Source organism: Pelobates fuscus, chromosome 3, assembly GCF_036172605.1.
Source record: "Pelobates fuscus isolate aPelFus1 chromosome 3, aPelFus1.pri, whole genome shotgun sequence".
Taxonomy (NCBI): domain Eukaryota; kingdom Metazoa; phylum Chordata; class Amphibia; order Anura; family Pelobatidae; genus Pelobates; species Pelobates fuscus.
This window is the reverse complement of record NC_086319.1, coordinates 264,087,799-264,104,784: the sequence shown is the minus strand read 5'-3', so window position 1 is coordinate 264,104,784 and position 16,986 is coordinate 264,087,799. Positions and strand designations below refer to the sequence as shown.

The 16,986-nt window shown below is 43.3% G+C and overlaps 2 protein-coding genes across 2 annotated transcripts in view; both read left to right on the top strand.

The window, feature by feature from the left end:
• PIWIL2 (piwi like RNA-mediated gene silencing 2) overlaps window positions 1-16,986 on the top strand; it is a 198,569-nt gene that overhangs the window by 1,499 nt on the left and 180,084 nt on the right. The gene's annotated exons all lie outside the window — the stretch shown is intronic.
• POLR3D (RNA polymerase III subunit D) overlaps window positions 1-16,986 on the top strand; it is a 243,513-nt gene that overhangs the window by 110,747 nt on the left and 115,780 nt on the right. The gene's annotated exons all lie outside the window — the stretch shown is intronic.

Below are 16,986 nucleotides of genomic sequence, written 5' to 3'. Positions count from 1 at the left end.
GCCATCTTTGTGTGGGTAGGTGAAGTCCCTGAGGGACACGTCATCTGCCCACACTAGACAGACTGTAAGATTCCCGCACATGACCAGTGAAACACCTGGACATGCGAACGGGAATTTCATCTATTCATTCATTCATTCATTCATCAGATAGACGAATGAATGAATAGAAAAAATCAGACAAACAAACTAACACGGAGTATCAGTGTTCGTTTGTTCGTTCAGTTTGTTACAAGGAGGGAGCTACCGGCTTGCAGCTCCCTCCTTGTAATATGTAAAGATAGAAGCGGCAGGGAGCAGTGCTCCCCGCCACTTCATAATCCCCCCATGTCCCCCCCTCACTCTATGGGAGTCAATTTGACCCCCATAATAGCAAAAGGGAGATTAAAATCTCCCAAATGCCCCTACTCGCGGTATAGCATGTCTACTAAACAGTGAGCAGCCTGTGGCTGCTCACTGTTGGAAAAAAAAATACATAAATTACAATAAGGGGGGGAGGGGGACGGACCTATTGTCCTAACCCCCTCCCCCACCCTGAGCGGCGGGTGGGGGCCATGAAGATAATGAGGGGGGGGGACCAACTGTCCTCCCCCCTGGCCCCCACCCCTGAGCGGTGGTTGGGGGCCCAAAATAAAGAGGGGGGACCAACTATCTCTTCCCCCCCCCCCACTGTTTGGCGGGTGGGGGCCATAATGATAATGAGGGGGGGGGCTACTGTCCTCGCCCCCACCCCTGCGCGGTGGGTGGGGGCCCTAATAAAACAATAGGGGGGGGGGGAGAAACTACTGTCCTCCACCCCCTGGCCCGCACCCCTGAGCGTGGGTGGTGCCTATTAAAACAATAAGGGGGGGGGGGGCCTACTGTCTTCCCCCTCCCCTGGCCCCCACCACTGAGAGGTGGGTGGGGGCCCTAAATAAAGATAGGGGACGACGACCTACTGTCCTCCCCCCCGGCCCCCACCCCTGAGCGGTGGGTGGGGGCCCTAATAAAAGAATAAGGGGGGACCCCCCCCCCCCCCGGCCCAAAACAAACTACCCCTACCCCCCCGTCGCACTTTAAAAAAAAAAAAAAAAACAAGCGCAAAAAAAATTAATCCTTGTTCGCCCTTCGAGGGCACGTCGCATACTGAGCTCTGCAGGGCGGTTAAGGCTTATAAAGCCTTGCCCCGCCCTGCAATTAGGCTTAGTACACTCTGATTGGTTGGTTTAAGCCAATCAGAGTGCTCTGTGTCATTTTAAACAGCGTGGGAAATTTCAAAAGAACTTGAAAGCCACCCAATCAGAGTGGTCTGTGTCATTTTACACAGCGTGGGAAAGTTCTTTTGAATTATCCCACGCTGTGTAATTTGACTCATAACACTCTGATTGGTGGATTAAGTAATTATGTTTTTCCATTTTATCTGTATTTAGCAGATTATCCCCTATTTTGTCTATGAACATTTTTTGTCATTAGCTTTTGTAGATGAATAAAATCATTTTTCAAGTAAAAAAAATTTTTTTCACTATATATATTTTTTTTTTTTTTATTTAATCATGACATGATAGAAATAATGGTATGTAAAGAAAGTCCTTTTTGTCCTGGAAAAAAAGCAATATATAATTTGTATGGGAACAGGAAATGAGAGAGCGGAAAATTACAGCTAAACACAAACACCACAAAAGTGTTACAACAGCTCTGGTCCTTAACGTACAACATGTCCAAAACAGTCCAGTCGTTAAGGGGTTAAGCTCTTATTAGTTTGTTTTCATTATAGAAGAATATTGTTTTCAAATAGAGACTGTAGAGTGTGTAATGTTAATTCCCAAGTATTTGATGTGATGTTGTGCTCAAGTAAAGCCAATGTTTTCAATACATTTGTCCAAAGAGTTAATGTGGAGATTTTTGGTTAAAATCACGGACTTATCAATGTTAAATTTATAGCTTGAGTGTTTAAAGTACCATTCAAGTTTTTTAATTGGTGCTTTTAGAGAACCTTCGGGATCTTCCAATGTCAGTAGAATGTCGTCCGCATATAAATGCATTTTGCTCTATCAAATACTATAGTGTTCTGAATTTTTCTTTATTTAGCAGCTAATGGTTCTAAAGAAAGAATATATAGAAGTGGTAAAAAAGGGACATCCTTGGTGTGTGCCGTTTTCTATCGGGAAGCCCTCTGAAATAATATTAGTTCCTTTGACTTCAGCTGTAGGTCCTGTATATAGAGCCCTGATTGTGTTCATCATTCCCTCCCCAAAACCATATATTTTGGGCAAACTAGATGGGCCCAATGGTTCTTATCTGCCGTCACATTCTAGATTTCTTTCCAACGCCTTGAACATAAAATCCCATCCTAACCTATCAAAGGCTTTCTTTGCGTCTTTTGATAGAATAATTAATGGGACTCTATTTATTTTTGTTCCATCTATTATGTTAATTCTTCTCATGTGTTTGATTGCCAATCTTTCGGGAACAAAACCTACACAATCTTTTGCAATTCGTATTGGACTAATTGTCATTCTTTCGGCTAATATCGATGCATAGATTTTGATATCTGTATTAAATACAGTTATGGGTCAATAATTGGTTAGTAGTAATGTTAGTAATCAGGAACTCCCTTGGTGCCTTGCCCTCCTGTCTTATGTCATTCAGGGCTTTTGTTAGTTCAGATATATTTTTCGATGAGAAAAAGAAAAAAAGCTCAGAATTCCTACAGGGAGTGCAGAATTATTAGGCAAGTTGTATTTTTGAGGATTAATTTTATTATTGAACAACAACCATGTTCTCAATGAACCCAAAAAACTCATTAATATCAAAGCTGAATATTTTTGGAAGTAGTTTTTAGTTTGTTTTTAGTTATAGCCATTTTAGGGGGATATCTGTGTGTGCAGGTGACTATTACTGTGCAATTATTAGGCAACTTAACAAAAACAAATATATACCCATTTCAATTATTTATTTTTACCAGTGAAACCAATATAACATCTCAACATTCACAAATATACATTTCTGACATTCAAAAACATAACAAAAACAAACCCATTGAGACCACAGGTTCTCAATGGGGTTCAGATCAGGTGAACAAGGAGGCCATGTCATTAGATTTTCTTCTTTTATACCCTTTATTGCCAGCCACGCTGTGGAGTACTTGGACGCGTGTGATGGAGCATTGTCCTGCATGAAAATCATGTTTTTCTTGAAGGATGCAGACTTCTTCCTGTACCACTGCTTGAAGAAGGTGTCTTCCAGAAACTAGCAGTAGGACTGGGAGTTGAGCTTGACTCCATCCTCAACCCGAAAAGGCCCCACAAGCTCATCTTTGATGATACCAGCCCAAACCAGTACTCCACCTCCACCTTGCTGGCGTCTGAGTCGGACTGGAGCTCTCTGCCCTATACCAATCCATCCATCTGGCCCATCAAGACTCACTCTCATTTCATCAGTCCATAAAACCTTAGAAAAATCAGTCTTGAGATATTTCTTGGCCCAGTCTTGACGTTTCAGCTTGTGTGTCTTGTTCAGTGGTGGTCGTCTTTCAGCCTTTCTTACCTTGGCCATGTCTCTGAGTATTGCACACCTTGTGCTTTTGGGCACTCCAGTGATGTTGCAGCTCTGAAATATGGCCAAACTGGTGGCAAGTGGCATCTTGGCAGCTGCACGCTTGACTTTTCTCAGTTCATGGGCAGTTATTTTGCGCCTTGGTTTCTCCACACGCTTCTTGCGACCCTGTTGACTATTTTGAATGAAACGCTTGATTGTTCGATGATCACGCTTCAGAAGCTTTGCAATTTTAAGAGTGCTGCATCCCTCTGCAAGATATCTCACTATTTTTGACTTTTTTCTGAGCCTGTCAAGTCCTTCTTTTGACCCATTTTGCCAAAGGAAAGGAAGTTGCCTAATAATTATGCACACCTGATATAGGGTGTTGATGTCATTAGACCACACCCCTTCTCATTACAGAGATGCACATCACCTAATATGCTTAATTGGTAGTAGGCTTTCGAGCCTATACAGCTTGGAGTAAGACAACATGCATAAAGAGGATGATGTGGTCAAAATACTCATTTGCCTAATAATTCTGCACTCCCTGTATCTATAGGGATCTGTAGTGTGTCCAGATAACCCTAAAACTTGACCCAAAACAGTAGTAGATAGAAGTGATCCAAGGGTATAAAACCAGAGGAGCACAGAAAGAGTTCTCTGGGTTTGCAGATATATATTAATTACAACACATTTTATTATAGAACATAAGTTCCTAAAGAAAAATAAATAGAACCTAAAAAAAATCCCATCACATCTAGAAAAAAGTGGAGGAGAACTATAGAGTCCTGTAGTTTTAATGGGGATATGGGTTAATACAGGGCTTGACAAATTTGCTTGGAATCTAGGAGCCAACTAGAAAAGTTAGGAGCCAGAGAAATCAACGCCAAAAATACAATTCCTAAAGGGACACTATAGTCACCAGAACCACTACAGCTTAATGCAGTTGTTCTGAAGTCTATATCCTGTCCCTGAACGCTTTTCAATGTAAACGCTGACTTTTCAGACAAAAGGCAGAGTTTTCATTGCTGCCTGGTAACACCTCTAGCAACAGTCACTCAGATGGCCTCTAGAGGTGCTTCCTGGGTCAGTGCTTCACGATGTGCTGCACCTACGGTAATGTTCCCTATAGATATGCATTAATTCTAGACGTTAAATTGGCGCAGTGGCATTTTGCTGTGCATGCGCAATAGTCTTCCAATGCTTTCCTATGGGAAAGCATTGGATTGTCAAGATTAATAATCTCAGCCATCGAGGTGGGGCCAGCCGCAGCGTCATCAGCACGACATGGGGAAAAAAGGGAAGTAAAAACACTCACAGACACACACTCACAGACATACAGACACATACTCACAGACATACAGACACACACTCACAGACATACAGACACACACTCACAGACATACAGACACACACTCACAGACATACAGACACACACTCACAGACATACAGACACACACTCACAGACATACAGACACACACTCAGACATACAGACACACACTCACTCACAGACATACAGACACTCAGACACACAAACTCAGACACTCAGACACACAAACTCACAGACATACAGACACACACACACTCTGACACTCGGACACACACACACTCTGACACTCGGACACACACACACTCTGACACTCGGACACACACACACTCACAAACACAGACAGACACACAGACACAAGTAATTCATTTTGTAAAAATCCACCCAGCCCCCTTACTTCTGGAGAGCTGGAGTGGATAGGTATTCCGTGGGGTCCAGTGGGGCTGCTGTAATCTCTCTACTTGGCTCCCTCTCACGCAATGTTTAGTGAGCCGGGGGCCGGAGTGACGTCATAACCCGGCTCCCGGCATCACTACAAGCCGCGCAAGGGAGCAGAGCAGGGAGATTACAGCTCCCTTGCCGCGGCATTAAGTCATCCGTCGGCCTCACTCTGCTTTCAATTACCTGGCCGCCCCCTCTGTCAGCCATCAGCCTTGATCAGCTCTCCATGGGCTGTCCGCCCCCCTTCCTCAGCAATAAAAGAGCCGTCCGTAACCACTCCCTCTGTCAGCCGCCTGCCTCCCTTTCACAGCTCTCCATGAGACTGTCTCCCTCCCTTACGTCTCAATGAGCCGGCCGCCTCCATCCGTCAGCAGCCTGCCTCAGCCCTCTGTGATCCGACTGCCTACCTCTGCTCTCAGGCAGCCGGTCAGCCGGGCTAAACAGGCTCACAAATACCAGGTTCCAGGGCAAATTTCCTGGTCGCCATGGCGACCTGGCGCCTGGGATTTGTCGAGCCCTGGGTTAATAGGTATTGAGTGGTGCTGGGAAGTGAGCGGTCATACAGTCTACTGAGTAATTTGCTCCAAACTTCAATTATAATATCTTCTAAAAATAGCCAACCCTATCTTCATTGAATACATTTATTTTTTCTAGATGTGATGGGATTTGTTTAGGTTCTATTTATTATTCTTTATTTTTTATTTTTTTGGAACTTATGTTCTATAATAAAATGTGTTTTTAATTAATATACATCTCTAAACCCAGAGAACTCTTTCTGTGCTCCTCGAGTTTTATACCCTTGGATCACTTCTATCTACTACTGTTTCAGATATATTTTTCTTTAATAATCTATAAAAGTTAGTGAAGCTTTCAGGCCCATGTGATGTCCCATGTTGTCAGAGGTATTGTGTAAATCAAATAAAAAATGTGTACTGTAAAGTCACTACTTAGCAGATGTGACTCTATTTTGTAACAGCCTATAACAATACACACACATTTTTTCTCTTGCTCAATTCACTGCATGACCAAACTACCACATATTAATGTTTAAATATATACAAATAGTACCATGTTAATAATAATGAATATATTCATAGATAGAATCTCTAATATAAATATATTACATTATGTTTAAAACTAACACTAACTGAATGGGTGCAAAAGACATGTATATATCATGTGTTGTCACATATTAATAATGCAGGCACATTAGCTCATACAATAGGACAGTGTAACTGAGAAAACCAGACAGATAAGAATTATCAAAAAGAGATACTCCCTACCAGTCATTAATTTTACTTTTCAAATTAAATGGGACTTCTATAAGACCCCATTGTAAGAGTGAGTTGAACCCAGATGCATCAAGAAGATACTTTATGGCACGAAAAGGAGACTGGTGGTCTACCAATATCCTTTGAAGTATGACATTCATTCAGGATGGGTTACCCATAAAGATACGATATCCTGACGTCATTTGCGTCACAAATTACAATTATCCCCTTATACAAAGTTGTAGTTGAAATTAGTGATGAAAATGTATTATGATGCTACAATGCCATCTACTGATGAATTTCTATAAAACAATTATTATAATAAGGTACACCCACCAAATCCCATTGGTCACTTAAAATTGGTGACCTAAAGAAATGTTGCCAGAACGGGACCGTTCGCGTTCCAAGGTTCTACTGTACGCACTTTAAAATGGTAGATGTGAATAGCTTCATATACATTTCCAGCTGCCATTATGCTTCTTTGTTGAATAATTTACCTAAGGCCCAGTTTCTTCGCATTAGAAGAAACTGCACCAAAGTAAAATAATTTAAGAAGCAAGAAGATAGATTGAAGAGAGACTTCCTGGACAAAGTATATAAGTAAGAGGAACTACATATGAGTTAAACACAAGTATTAAACACCCAGAGAGATACCCCTTTAGAAGTGAAAGAAAAAAGGAGCAACAAAAATATAGGACAGACATACCCATTATCTGTAATGATGGGTATGGACATAAAGAACTAAAGAAAGACCAACGCCAAACAAGGTGGAAAAGTAGCAGAGCTGGAGGTGAGAGTTCATTATGGCTCTTTAGGAGAGCAAGAGACAGATTTGGATAAGTGTAGATGAGTTACTCTGGGAGTCCATAAGCAATTCTGAAAATATGTCTTTTGATAGACTTCTTAAAACAATTGAAGACTAAAGAAGAGTCTGATGGGGGTAGGCAGGCTGTTCCAAAGGAACGGAGCTGCCCACAAGGATTCCTGCAAGCGTGAGTTAGCAATAAGGGTGCGACAGGACAGGAGAAGGTCACCGCCAGAGCGAAGTGACAGAGAAGGGGCACATCAATGAATCAGGGAAGAAATGTAGCTGGGGCTAGAGTTGGTTAGAGCTTTATAAGTAAGGGTTAGTATTTTGAATTGACACCTATAGGATACAGACAGCCAGTGTAAGGATTGACATAGGGGCGAGGTATGGCAGCCTGGCGGCCGCATTCATTGCCGATTGTAGCGGGACATTTCGGCTTTTGGGGAGACTAACTAGGAGAGAATTACAGTAATCCACGCGAGAGATTACCAGAGCATGAACACGCTCCTTGGCAGCATCTTGCATGAGAAAGGGGCAGATGCAGGCAATGTTTTTAAGGTTTTTTTTTTTTTTTTTATTCTTTATTTTATTTGCGCATAAAATGACAGCAAGCATGCAGTTCCACGACAGCCACTGCAAGCCGTTTCATAGCATTACATATCGTGACAGGTTAAACAGCGCAGTTTATTTTTTCTTCTTCATTAAGATAAGCTATAAGACATTCATGGTTAAATGTGTACATGTCAAGATTGTTCTCGCTTAATGTTACAGTGAGGTGTTTACAGATATGCAGGTTCTCGCTTGGGTGATTACATATGATTTTGTAGGATGTGGTTGCCATGTGTTGGTTTTTGATTTGCTAGTGTGGCAACTTTATCTATGTGAGTGTGTGCTTATGAGTGCCATTTAAGTTACGTGTACATAGGGTTGCTATTCTAAACAACATGCAATACAAATCGTAATTGAGGTCTAAGTATGTCGCTGTGGTAGTTCTTTCACCCTGGTGTATCGAGGGGGTTTCCCGGTCTTTCTCCATGGGAAAGGGCTGACTTCAGGGTGATCCCGAGCCCACATAGACAGGGGGAGTCCCGTAAAGAACCAATACCTGCTCTGCTAGTTCTTTGTAGCGGGGAGCGAGCGTCCGTCAGAGCAGTCATCCGAGCCATCCATGCTGTTCTGTGGGGTCCTTGCCACATTCTGTTGGGTATCAGCCGCTGGTTGGGTAGCCTGCCACTGTCGATCGTCCGGAGGTTGGTTTCAGACCCTGCTGGGAGCTAGGCGTCCGTCGCTTGATTATTCTGTCGGCTGGGACTTGGTGGTGCAAGCGGGTGGCAGGTGAGTGCACTGTGGGTCACTGTGCGAGGGTAGCTCGCTTGACGGCAGGCCCTGGTATCCTCGGCGGGAGTGATCGTGGTGTGATGTTTCGTCTCCCTTGTGTTTTCGCTATGATCCGCTCCTTGGGGTCTCTTGTGCCGCTTGACTTCGGCATATGTGGCTGCCGGGGTAGGTGGGGGGTTGTTCGCCCCTCCTTGTTGCAAGATCAGTGTGTTGGAGTCCCGTTGTCTGCCGTGAGCGCGGAGATGGTGCAGGTTTTCTTCCTACCTCCCGCGCACGTGGCGCCGCCATCTTGGAAGTTGCTCTCGTGTCCCCCGTCTCCATTTGTGTTGTCTTGGGGAGGGCCACAGGGTGAGGACCGGGATCACCCCCACCGGTCCATGAGGGGGGGACAGATCCGGATCCACCTGGGTGTGTGCCCCAAGCTGGGTGCTGTGGTGCAAGATAGTGGGGCAGCGGCGGTCTGCTCCACTCACCGCTGGAGAAAGCCTTGCTCGTGGCAACAAGAATATCTCCTCCCGGGGACTGTAGCTCGATGAGCCAGCCTCACCCAGGTTCCAGCAGTACCTGTGCTCTGGGCACTGTCGCTGGTGGTCAGTTGGAAGGTAGTAAGTCATAATTTTCAGCGTAATTGTTGTTTTCTTTGCAGGAGCAGCTCGTGTCTGCGACCATCCAGCTTGGCGTTCCGTCCCCGCCCGTTTTTAAGGTTTTTAAGGTGGAATCGACCGGTTTTAGCAACATACTGGATATGTAGCAAAGGTGAGGCCAGGATCAAAGATAAGACAACGAGCTTGCAAGAATGGACTGATGCAAATACCATCAACTTGCTGGAAAGCGAAGGAAAAGGATCAGCTTAATGAGGAGGAAAAATAAGAAGCTCAGTTTTAGAGAGATTGAGTTTCAGAAAGCGGCAGGACATCCAATCAGAGATTGAAGAAAGGCAAGCAGTGACACATTGCAGGACCGCGGGGTAGATATCAGGGGAGGAGATATATATCTGGGTGTTATCTGCATACAGATGGTAGCTGAATCCAAACTAGTACATTTGTTTGCCAAGAGAGAACAGAAGGGGACCAAGAACAGATCCTTCGGGGACTCCAACCGAGACAGGGCGAGTGGAGAAGGTGTCATTGCAAAAGGAGACACTGAACGAACGTTGGGATAGATAAGAGGAAAACCACGAGAGGACTGTCCCATAGACAGAGTGATTGAAGAGTTTGAAGAAGGAAAGCATGATCAACGGTGTCAAAGGCAGCAGAGAGGTCAAGACGAATTAGTATGCGTAGTGGCCTTTGGATTTAACTGTGATTAGGTCATCTGTAATTTTAATAAGATCAGTCTCAGTAGAGTGGAGGTGGCGAAAGCCAGATTGAAGAGGAAAGCCTTACTAGAAGCTTTGAGGAAAAAAAGGAAGTAGGGATATGGGATGATCATTGGCAAGTGGTAGACGTGTCTACTGAATGCTTTGTTAGGATTGGTAGGACAGTATCATGCTTAAGGGAAGCAAGGACAACACCAGAGGAAAGAGCACTTTAGAATGTGTGTTAAGGATGGTACAAGACTCACATACTCATCCTCACCTTGTGTTATCTGCTGTAGTAATTGCCTTCCTGACAATAACGGAAGTGCCACTCACCAGCCCTGCGCCAGTATAAGTGATTCCTGCAACATGTTGGTGGACGCCGGGCCCTGTGGATCCACGCCATTTTATAGCCCCACGTCCGCCCACGGTAATGACGTCAGGCAAAAAAAGGGCACGCATGTTCTGGGGTCAAAGGCCGGTTACGGACAATCTGTAGGAGACTTATTTAAACTCATTTTTACTTTTTCTCACTGCCCTGTCGTGGTTTACCTTTGGTTATCCAAGAGTGTGTTCCTGATCGTGTGTTTCTGGTTTTGACTTTGGCTTCGTTTTGACTTCCCTGACTTCTGGTATCCGTGACTATTAGCTTTCCCTTATCCGCTGTGTCCCATTCTGTGTCACTGACCTCGGCTAGTATATTGACTTTCCTTGGGGACGTTAAGTACGGCCAATCTAATGTCTGGTTAGACGTTACCCTTAGTCCTAGGTGTGACACAATTCTGCATGCTGGATCAACTGTAATCCTGACAAATACAAGGGGAGAGAGATCTGATAAGGTGGGAAGGTACTGGATCAAGCGGACAGGTGGTGGGGCGAGAGAAGAGAAGCAAAGCCACTTCCTGTTCTGTAGCTGGAGAGAAGGCATGTAGGGTTGGGACGGTATGGTCTGTGTGTGATTGCGAGAGGGAGGAGCAAAAGGGGGAGAATTATTACCTTAACTGTTCAATCTTGTCGGTAAAGTAGCATGCAAGGTTATCTGCTGAAGGGTCAGTTTGAGGGGTGGCTTGAGGTGGGCAAAAGAGAGAGTTGAAGGTACCAAAGAGAAGCCTGGGATTGCATGAGCATGAATTAAACATAGAAACATAGAATGTGACTGCAGATAAGAACCATTTGGCCCATCTAGTCTGCCCAATTTCCTAAATACTTTCATTAGTCCCTGGCCTTATCTTATAGTTAGGATAGCCTTATGCCTATCCCACGCATGCTTAAACTCCTTTACTGTGTTAACCTCTACCACTTTAGCTGGAAGGCTATTCCATGCATCCACTACCCTCTCAGTAAAGTAATACTTCCTTATTAACAAGAGAAGAAAAGTTGGATTGTTTAGCAAGAGTGAAGGCTGTGATATATGAAAACAAAATGAAATTATAATGGAGGAAGTCTGACAAGGTGCGGGACTTCCTCCAGCAGCGTTTAGCTGAACGGGAGCATCGCTGCAGGTAGCGAGTCGATTTAGTGTGCCATGGTTCGAGGCGCGTCTTCCTTGAGGTGCATCTTTGGAGCGGGGCTGCACCGTCCAGGGCAGAGGTGAGGGTAGCATTATATGAGGAGGGAACCAGAGAGGGTCAGGAGAAGGTGGGGATGGATGAGCGTTTGAAATCGAGATCAGCTGAGAGTTGCTGGAGGTCAAGAAACATTAAGATCCCTTCTGAGTTGAGGGGGGTTAGGGTGAGGCTTTTGGATGAGGGGGCTTTCAAGAATTAATAAGAGGTTGTGAAAGCACACTCTATTAAGTAGACTCTTTCAAGTAGGAGTTGGAAAACCAGGAGTTCTTTGGAGTGGTTTGTATGTTTTTTTTGTTTAATCTGTTTTATTAGCAAAGTTTAAAAAATAAAAAATAAAGGGTTGTTTTTTTTTTCTGTTTTTTTCAATGTTGTGTTCTGTTTTTTCCCTCCTTTGTGCTGCTGCTTAATTAATTGGGGGATTGTTCATTAATTGCCACCTGTGTGGGAATTTTTTATTCCTATAAAGGCACACCCCTAACTCACTGAGCTTGCTCATATTGCTTGAAAGTAGACTCTTTCAAGTAGGAGTTAGAAAACCAGGAGTTAGAAAACCAACAAGGGGTTTAAACTAACCAGGTAATTGTTTTACTGTATCTGGGGAAATGAGTGTTGGCAAGATTGGTGGTTTGACTCAATGTGCATCTTGTTGCATGTATGCATGCCTGGATGTACCCATCCAGGGTCCATACCTCTGTGACGGTTGTGTGCGAGTGGCTTTTCTGGAAGCTCAGATTGGAGATCTCGAGAAGCAAATCGCAACATTGAGGTAGATCGACAATCTTGAGAGGAGTCTCTTGCTTACTGAGCAGAGTTTAGTGGGGACAGGTAGTGGAGAGGGAGGAGATAAGACAGATGGTGAACAGGCACGTAGCTGGGTGACAGTGGGGCGAGGACGAAGGGGGGGAGGGAAGAGGTAAGGGCTAGCAAGTCCTCATTTGCTGCAACCTAGCAGATTTGCCCATTTGAGTGAAGATGTTTGGAGCATCAGCTCAGGAGTAGATTAGAGAAAGCTGTTACTTCTAACAGCCAAGGTAACAGCCCCTCTAGTACGGGTGGGGATCAAAATGTAAGGAAGGCAAGACTGGTTGTGGTGGTAGGGGGGGGGGACTCTATCATTAGGAGAGTAGATAGGGCAATCTGCCGCTCTGATTGGCTCAACTGGACAGTTTGCTGTCTCCCGGGTGCTCGGGTCCGGCATGTTGCTGACAGAATGCATGGATTATTGGGAGGGGCTGGGGATGAATCAGCGGTCATGGTCGATGTTGGTACCAATGACAAAGTAAGAGGAAGATCTAAGGTCCTAAAGAATGATTTCAGGGAATTAGGTAGCAAACTTTAGAAAAGGACCCCCAAGGTGGTATTACCTGTGCCACGCGCTTTAATGGAAAGCCAGCGGGAGTTTAGAGAGGTTAATGCGTGGCTGAAGTCTTGGTGCAGGAAGGATGGTTTTTAGAGCACTGGGCCGAGTTTGCGCTTGGGTACAACCTTTATAGTAGTAATGGGTTGCACTTAAACGGGAGAGGGTCTACCGTGCTGGGGGATAGGATGGCTAGAAGGTTGGAGGAGATTTTAAACTTTTTGTAGGGAGGGAGGGTCATAGCAATCTACAAAATGGAGATATGACAGAAAGTAGATGGGCTTCAGCTCAGTATAAGTGGGTGGAGACAGGGGGAGGGGCAAGCTCAGAACAGAGAAGGTATGAAATGTTGATATTTCACAAAAAGTACAAGTGACTCATGATATTAAATGTATGCTTACTATTGCAAGGAGCCTAAATAACAAAATGGGGGAACTAGAGGCAGTAGCACACACTAAACAATAAATATACGATATAATAGGCATATCTGAAATATAGTGGGATGAGACGCATGACCGGGCAGTTAACTTAAATGGGTACGTGTTATTTAGGAAGGATAGGAAAAACAAGAAGGGTGGTGGGTTATGTTTGTATGTTATGAGTTAAAGCCAAATCTTAAGCAAGTGGAATGTTATGAGGAAAATGTTGAAGCTTTATGGGTAAATATCTGCTTGGGGAAAAAGAAGGGAAATCAACTAATGGTTGGGAAATGTTTTAAACCACCTAATGTTAATATTGACGAGGAACAACAGCTGTTTGAGCAAATTGAGAAAGCTGCAAATCTGGGTAATACTTTAATTATTGGAGTTTTTAATTACCCGGACATAAATTGGGACAGAGGAACTAGTAGCTCAGCAAAGGTTATTAGGTTTTTAAACTTGTTAAATGACACCTTCATGTCACAACTTGTATAAGCACCAACTAGAAAGGATGCTTGTATGTACCTGGTTTTAACAAACAACGTTGATCTTCTGACCAACATTCAAGTAGGTGAGCACTTTAGAAATAATGATCACAATATAGTGTCCTTTGAAATAAACTTAAAAAATCAAAAGCACATGGGGTATACTAAAACATATAATTTTAAAAAGGCCAATGTCTATAAGTTAAGGACAGCTTTACAGTATATTTTCTGGCATAAACTCTTTAGTGAAACGAACACTGAGGATAAATGGAACATCTTTCAACAAATATTAGAAAGTTACAGATCTCAGTATGTACCATGGGTAATACATATAAAAGAAACAAATTAAAACCAATGTGGCTTAGTAGAGAAGTAAAACAAGAGATTATGAATAAGAAAAGGGCATTTAAAGAATTTAAATCGGACAAATCAGATGCATCTTATAAAAGATATAAGGAAGTCAATAATGCGTGCAAAAAGGCGATTAAATTTGCTAAACTTCAAAATGAACAAATTATAACTAAAGAGAGCAAAACCTACCTGAAAGCATTGTTGAGTACATAAAGTAAAAAAAATAATAAAATGAAAGTGTAGGTACACTAAAAACTAAAATGGGGTGTTGGTTAATGAAGACCAGGAAAAGGCAGGAATTTTAAATAACTACCGTATATACTCGAGTATAAGCCGACCCGAATATAAGCCGAGGCCCCTAATTTTACCCAAAAAAACTGGGAAAACGTATTGACTCGAGTATAAGACTAGGGTGGGTAATGCAGCAGCTATTGGTAAATTTCTAAATAAAATTAGATCCTAAAAAAATTATATTAATTGAACATTTATTTACAGTGTGTGTATATAATGAATGCAGTGTGAGTGCAGTGGGTGTGTATGAGTGCAGTGTGTGTGTATGAGTGCAGTGGGTGTGTGTATATATTAATTGAATATTTATTTACAGTGTGCGTATGAGTGCAGTGCGTATGAGTGCAGTGCGCGTGAGTGCAGTGCGCGTGAGTGCAGTGCGCGTGAGTGCAGTGCGCGTGAGTGCAGTGCGCGTGAGTGCAGTGCGCGTGAGTGCAGTGCGCGTGAGTGCAGTGCGCGTGAGTGCAGTGCGCGTGAGTGCAGTGCGCGTATGAGTGCAGTGCGCGTATGAGTGCAGTGCGCGTATGAGTGCAGTGCGCGTATGAGTGCAGTGCGCGTATGAGTGCAGTGTGTGTGTGTGTGCAGTGTGTGTGTGTGTGCAGTGTGTGTGTGTGCAGTGTGTGTGTGTGCAGTGTGTGTGTGTGCAGTGTGTGTGAGTGCAGTGTGTGCATGAATGCAGTGTGTATGAATGCAGTGTGAGTGTGTGTGATGCAGTGTGTGTGTATGTGTTGGTGGGGGTGGGCATTTTGATTGTTCTATTATTAATTTTATTCATTATTATTTTATTTTTAAATATTATTATTATTTTTTTTATTATAATTTTTTTTCGTCCCCCCTCCCTGCTTGCTAGCTGGCCAGGGAGGGGGGCTCTTACTCCCTGGTGGTCCAGCATTGGTAGTTCAGTGGGGGCTGTGGGGGCTGCAGAGAGCGGTTACTTACCTGTCCTGCAGCTCCTGTCAGCTCTCTCCTCCTCTGCGCCGTCCGGTCAGCGGCTCTTGCGAGACTTACACTGGGAGCTGACCGAGGTGCTGAACGGACGGCGCGGAGGAGGAGAGAGCTGACAGGAGCTGCAGGACAGGTAAGTAACCGCTCTCTGCAGCCCCCACAGCCCCAGTCTGTATTATGGCAATGCAAATTGCAATAATACAGACTATTGACTCGAGTATAAGCCGAGTTGGGGTTTTTCAGCACCAAAAATGTGCTGAAAAACTCGGCTTATACTCGAGTATATACGGTATTTCTCCTCCGTATATATTAAGCAAGAACCCATGGCAATAAATGTGAAAATGATTGCTACCATAAAACTTGCAGAATAATTGTAATTGGTTAACTAAAGACAAGGTGCTGCAGCAACTAAAGAAAGTTAATATAAACAAAGCTCCAGGGCCTGACTCTTATCCATCCACGAGTACTTAAGGAACTAAGTGTAGAAATAAGTGAACCTCTGTTTTTAATCTTTCAAGATCCTTTAATTTCAGATAGTGTTCAGGAGGATTGGAGGAAGACAGATATCGTTCCTATATTCAAAAAGGGTTCAAAATCATTGCCTGGAAATTATAGACCTGTGAACTTAACTTCTGTGGCTGGGAAAATATTTGAAATGTTTTTAAGAGACAATATTCAAGAATTCCTTGAGAAGAACATGGTTATCAGCAAAAATCAGCATGGTTTTATGAAGCGCAGGTCATATCAAACTAACTTGATTGCGTTCTACGAAGAATTAAGTAGAAGTATAGATCAGGGTGTTGTAATGGATGTGATCTATTTGGATTTTGCCATGGCATTTGATACAGTTCCACACAATAGATTAGTGTTCAAACTCAAGGAAATCGGTCTAGATGAAAATGCTTGTTCTTGGGTAGAACACTGGCTTAAAAACAGAGTACAAAGAGTTGTCATTAATGGTACATCTTCAAGCTGGACAACAGTGGCAAGTGGTGTCCCTCAGGGTTCTGTTCTGGGACCCATTCTATTTAACATTTAAATATATGATCTTTAAAAAAAAAGCATTGACAGTCATGTTTCAGTGTTGCAGGTGACACACAACTCTAAAATAATACAATGTGAGCAAAATATTGCTTTACTGCAGAGTGATTTAGATAGACTGGGGAACTGGTCACTCAGATGGCAGATGAAATTTAATGTTGAAAAATGCAGTTATGTACTTTGGCATAAAAAATACACAAGCAATGTATTCCCTTAATGGAAGCGAATTAGGGATAACAACACTTGAAAAGGACTTGGGAATTGTTATAGACAACAAACAATGCAACAATGTGCAATGTCAATCAGCAGTGGCTAAGGCCAGTAAGGTATTGTCATGCATGAAAAAGGGCATTCATTCTTGGGATGAGAATATCATTTTGCCTCTTTATAAATCACTGGTAAGACCACATATTGAATATGCTGTGCAATTTTGGGCATCTGTTCTTAAGAAGGATATTATGGCACTAGAAATAGTGCAGAGGCGGGCTACAAAATTAATAAAAGGAATGGAACAGATCAGCTATGAAGAAAGGTTA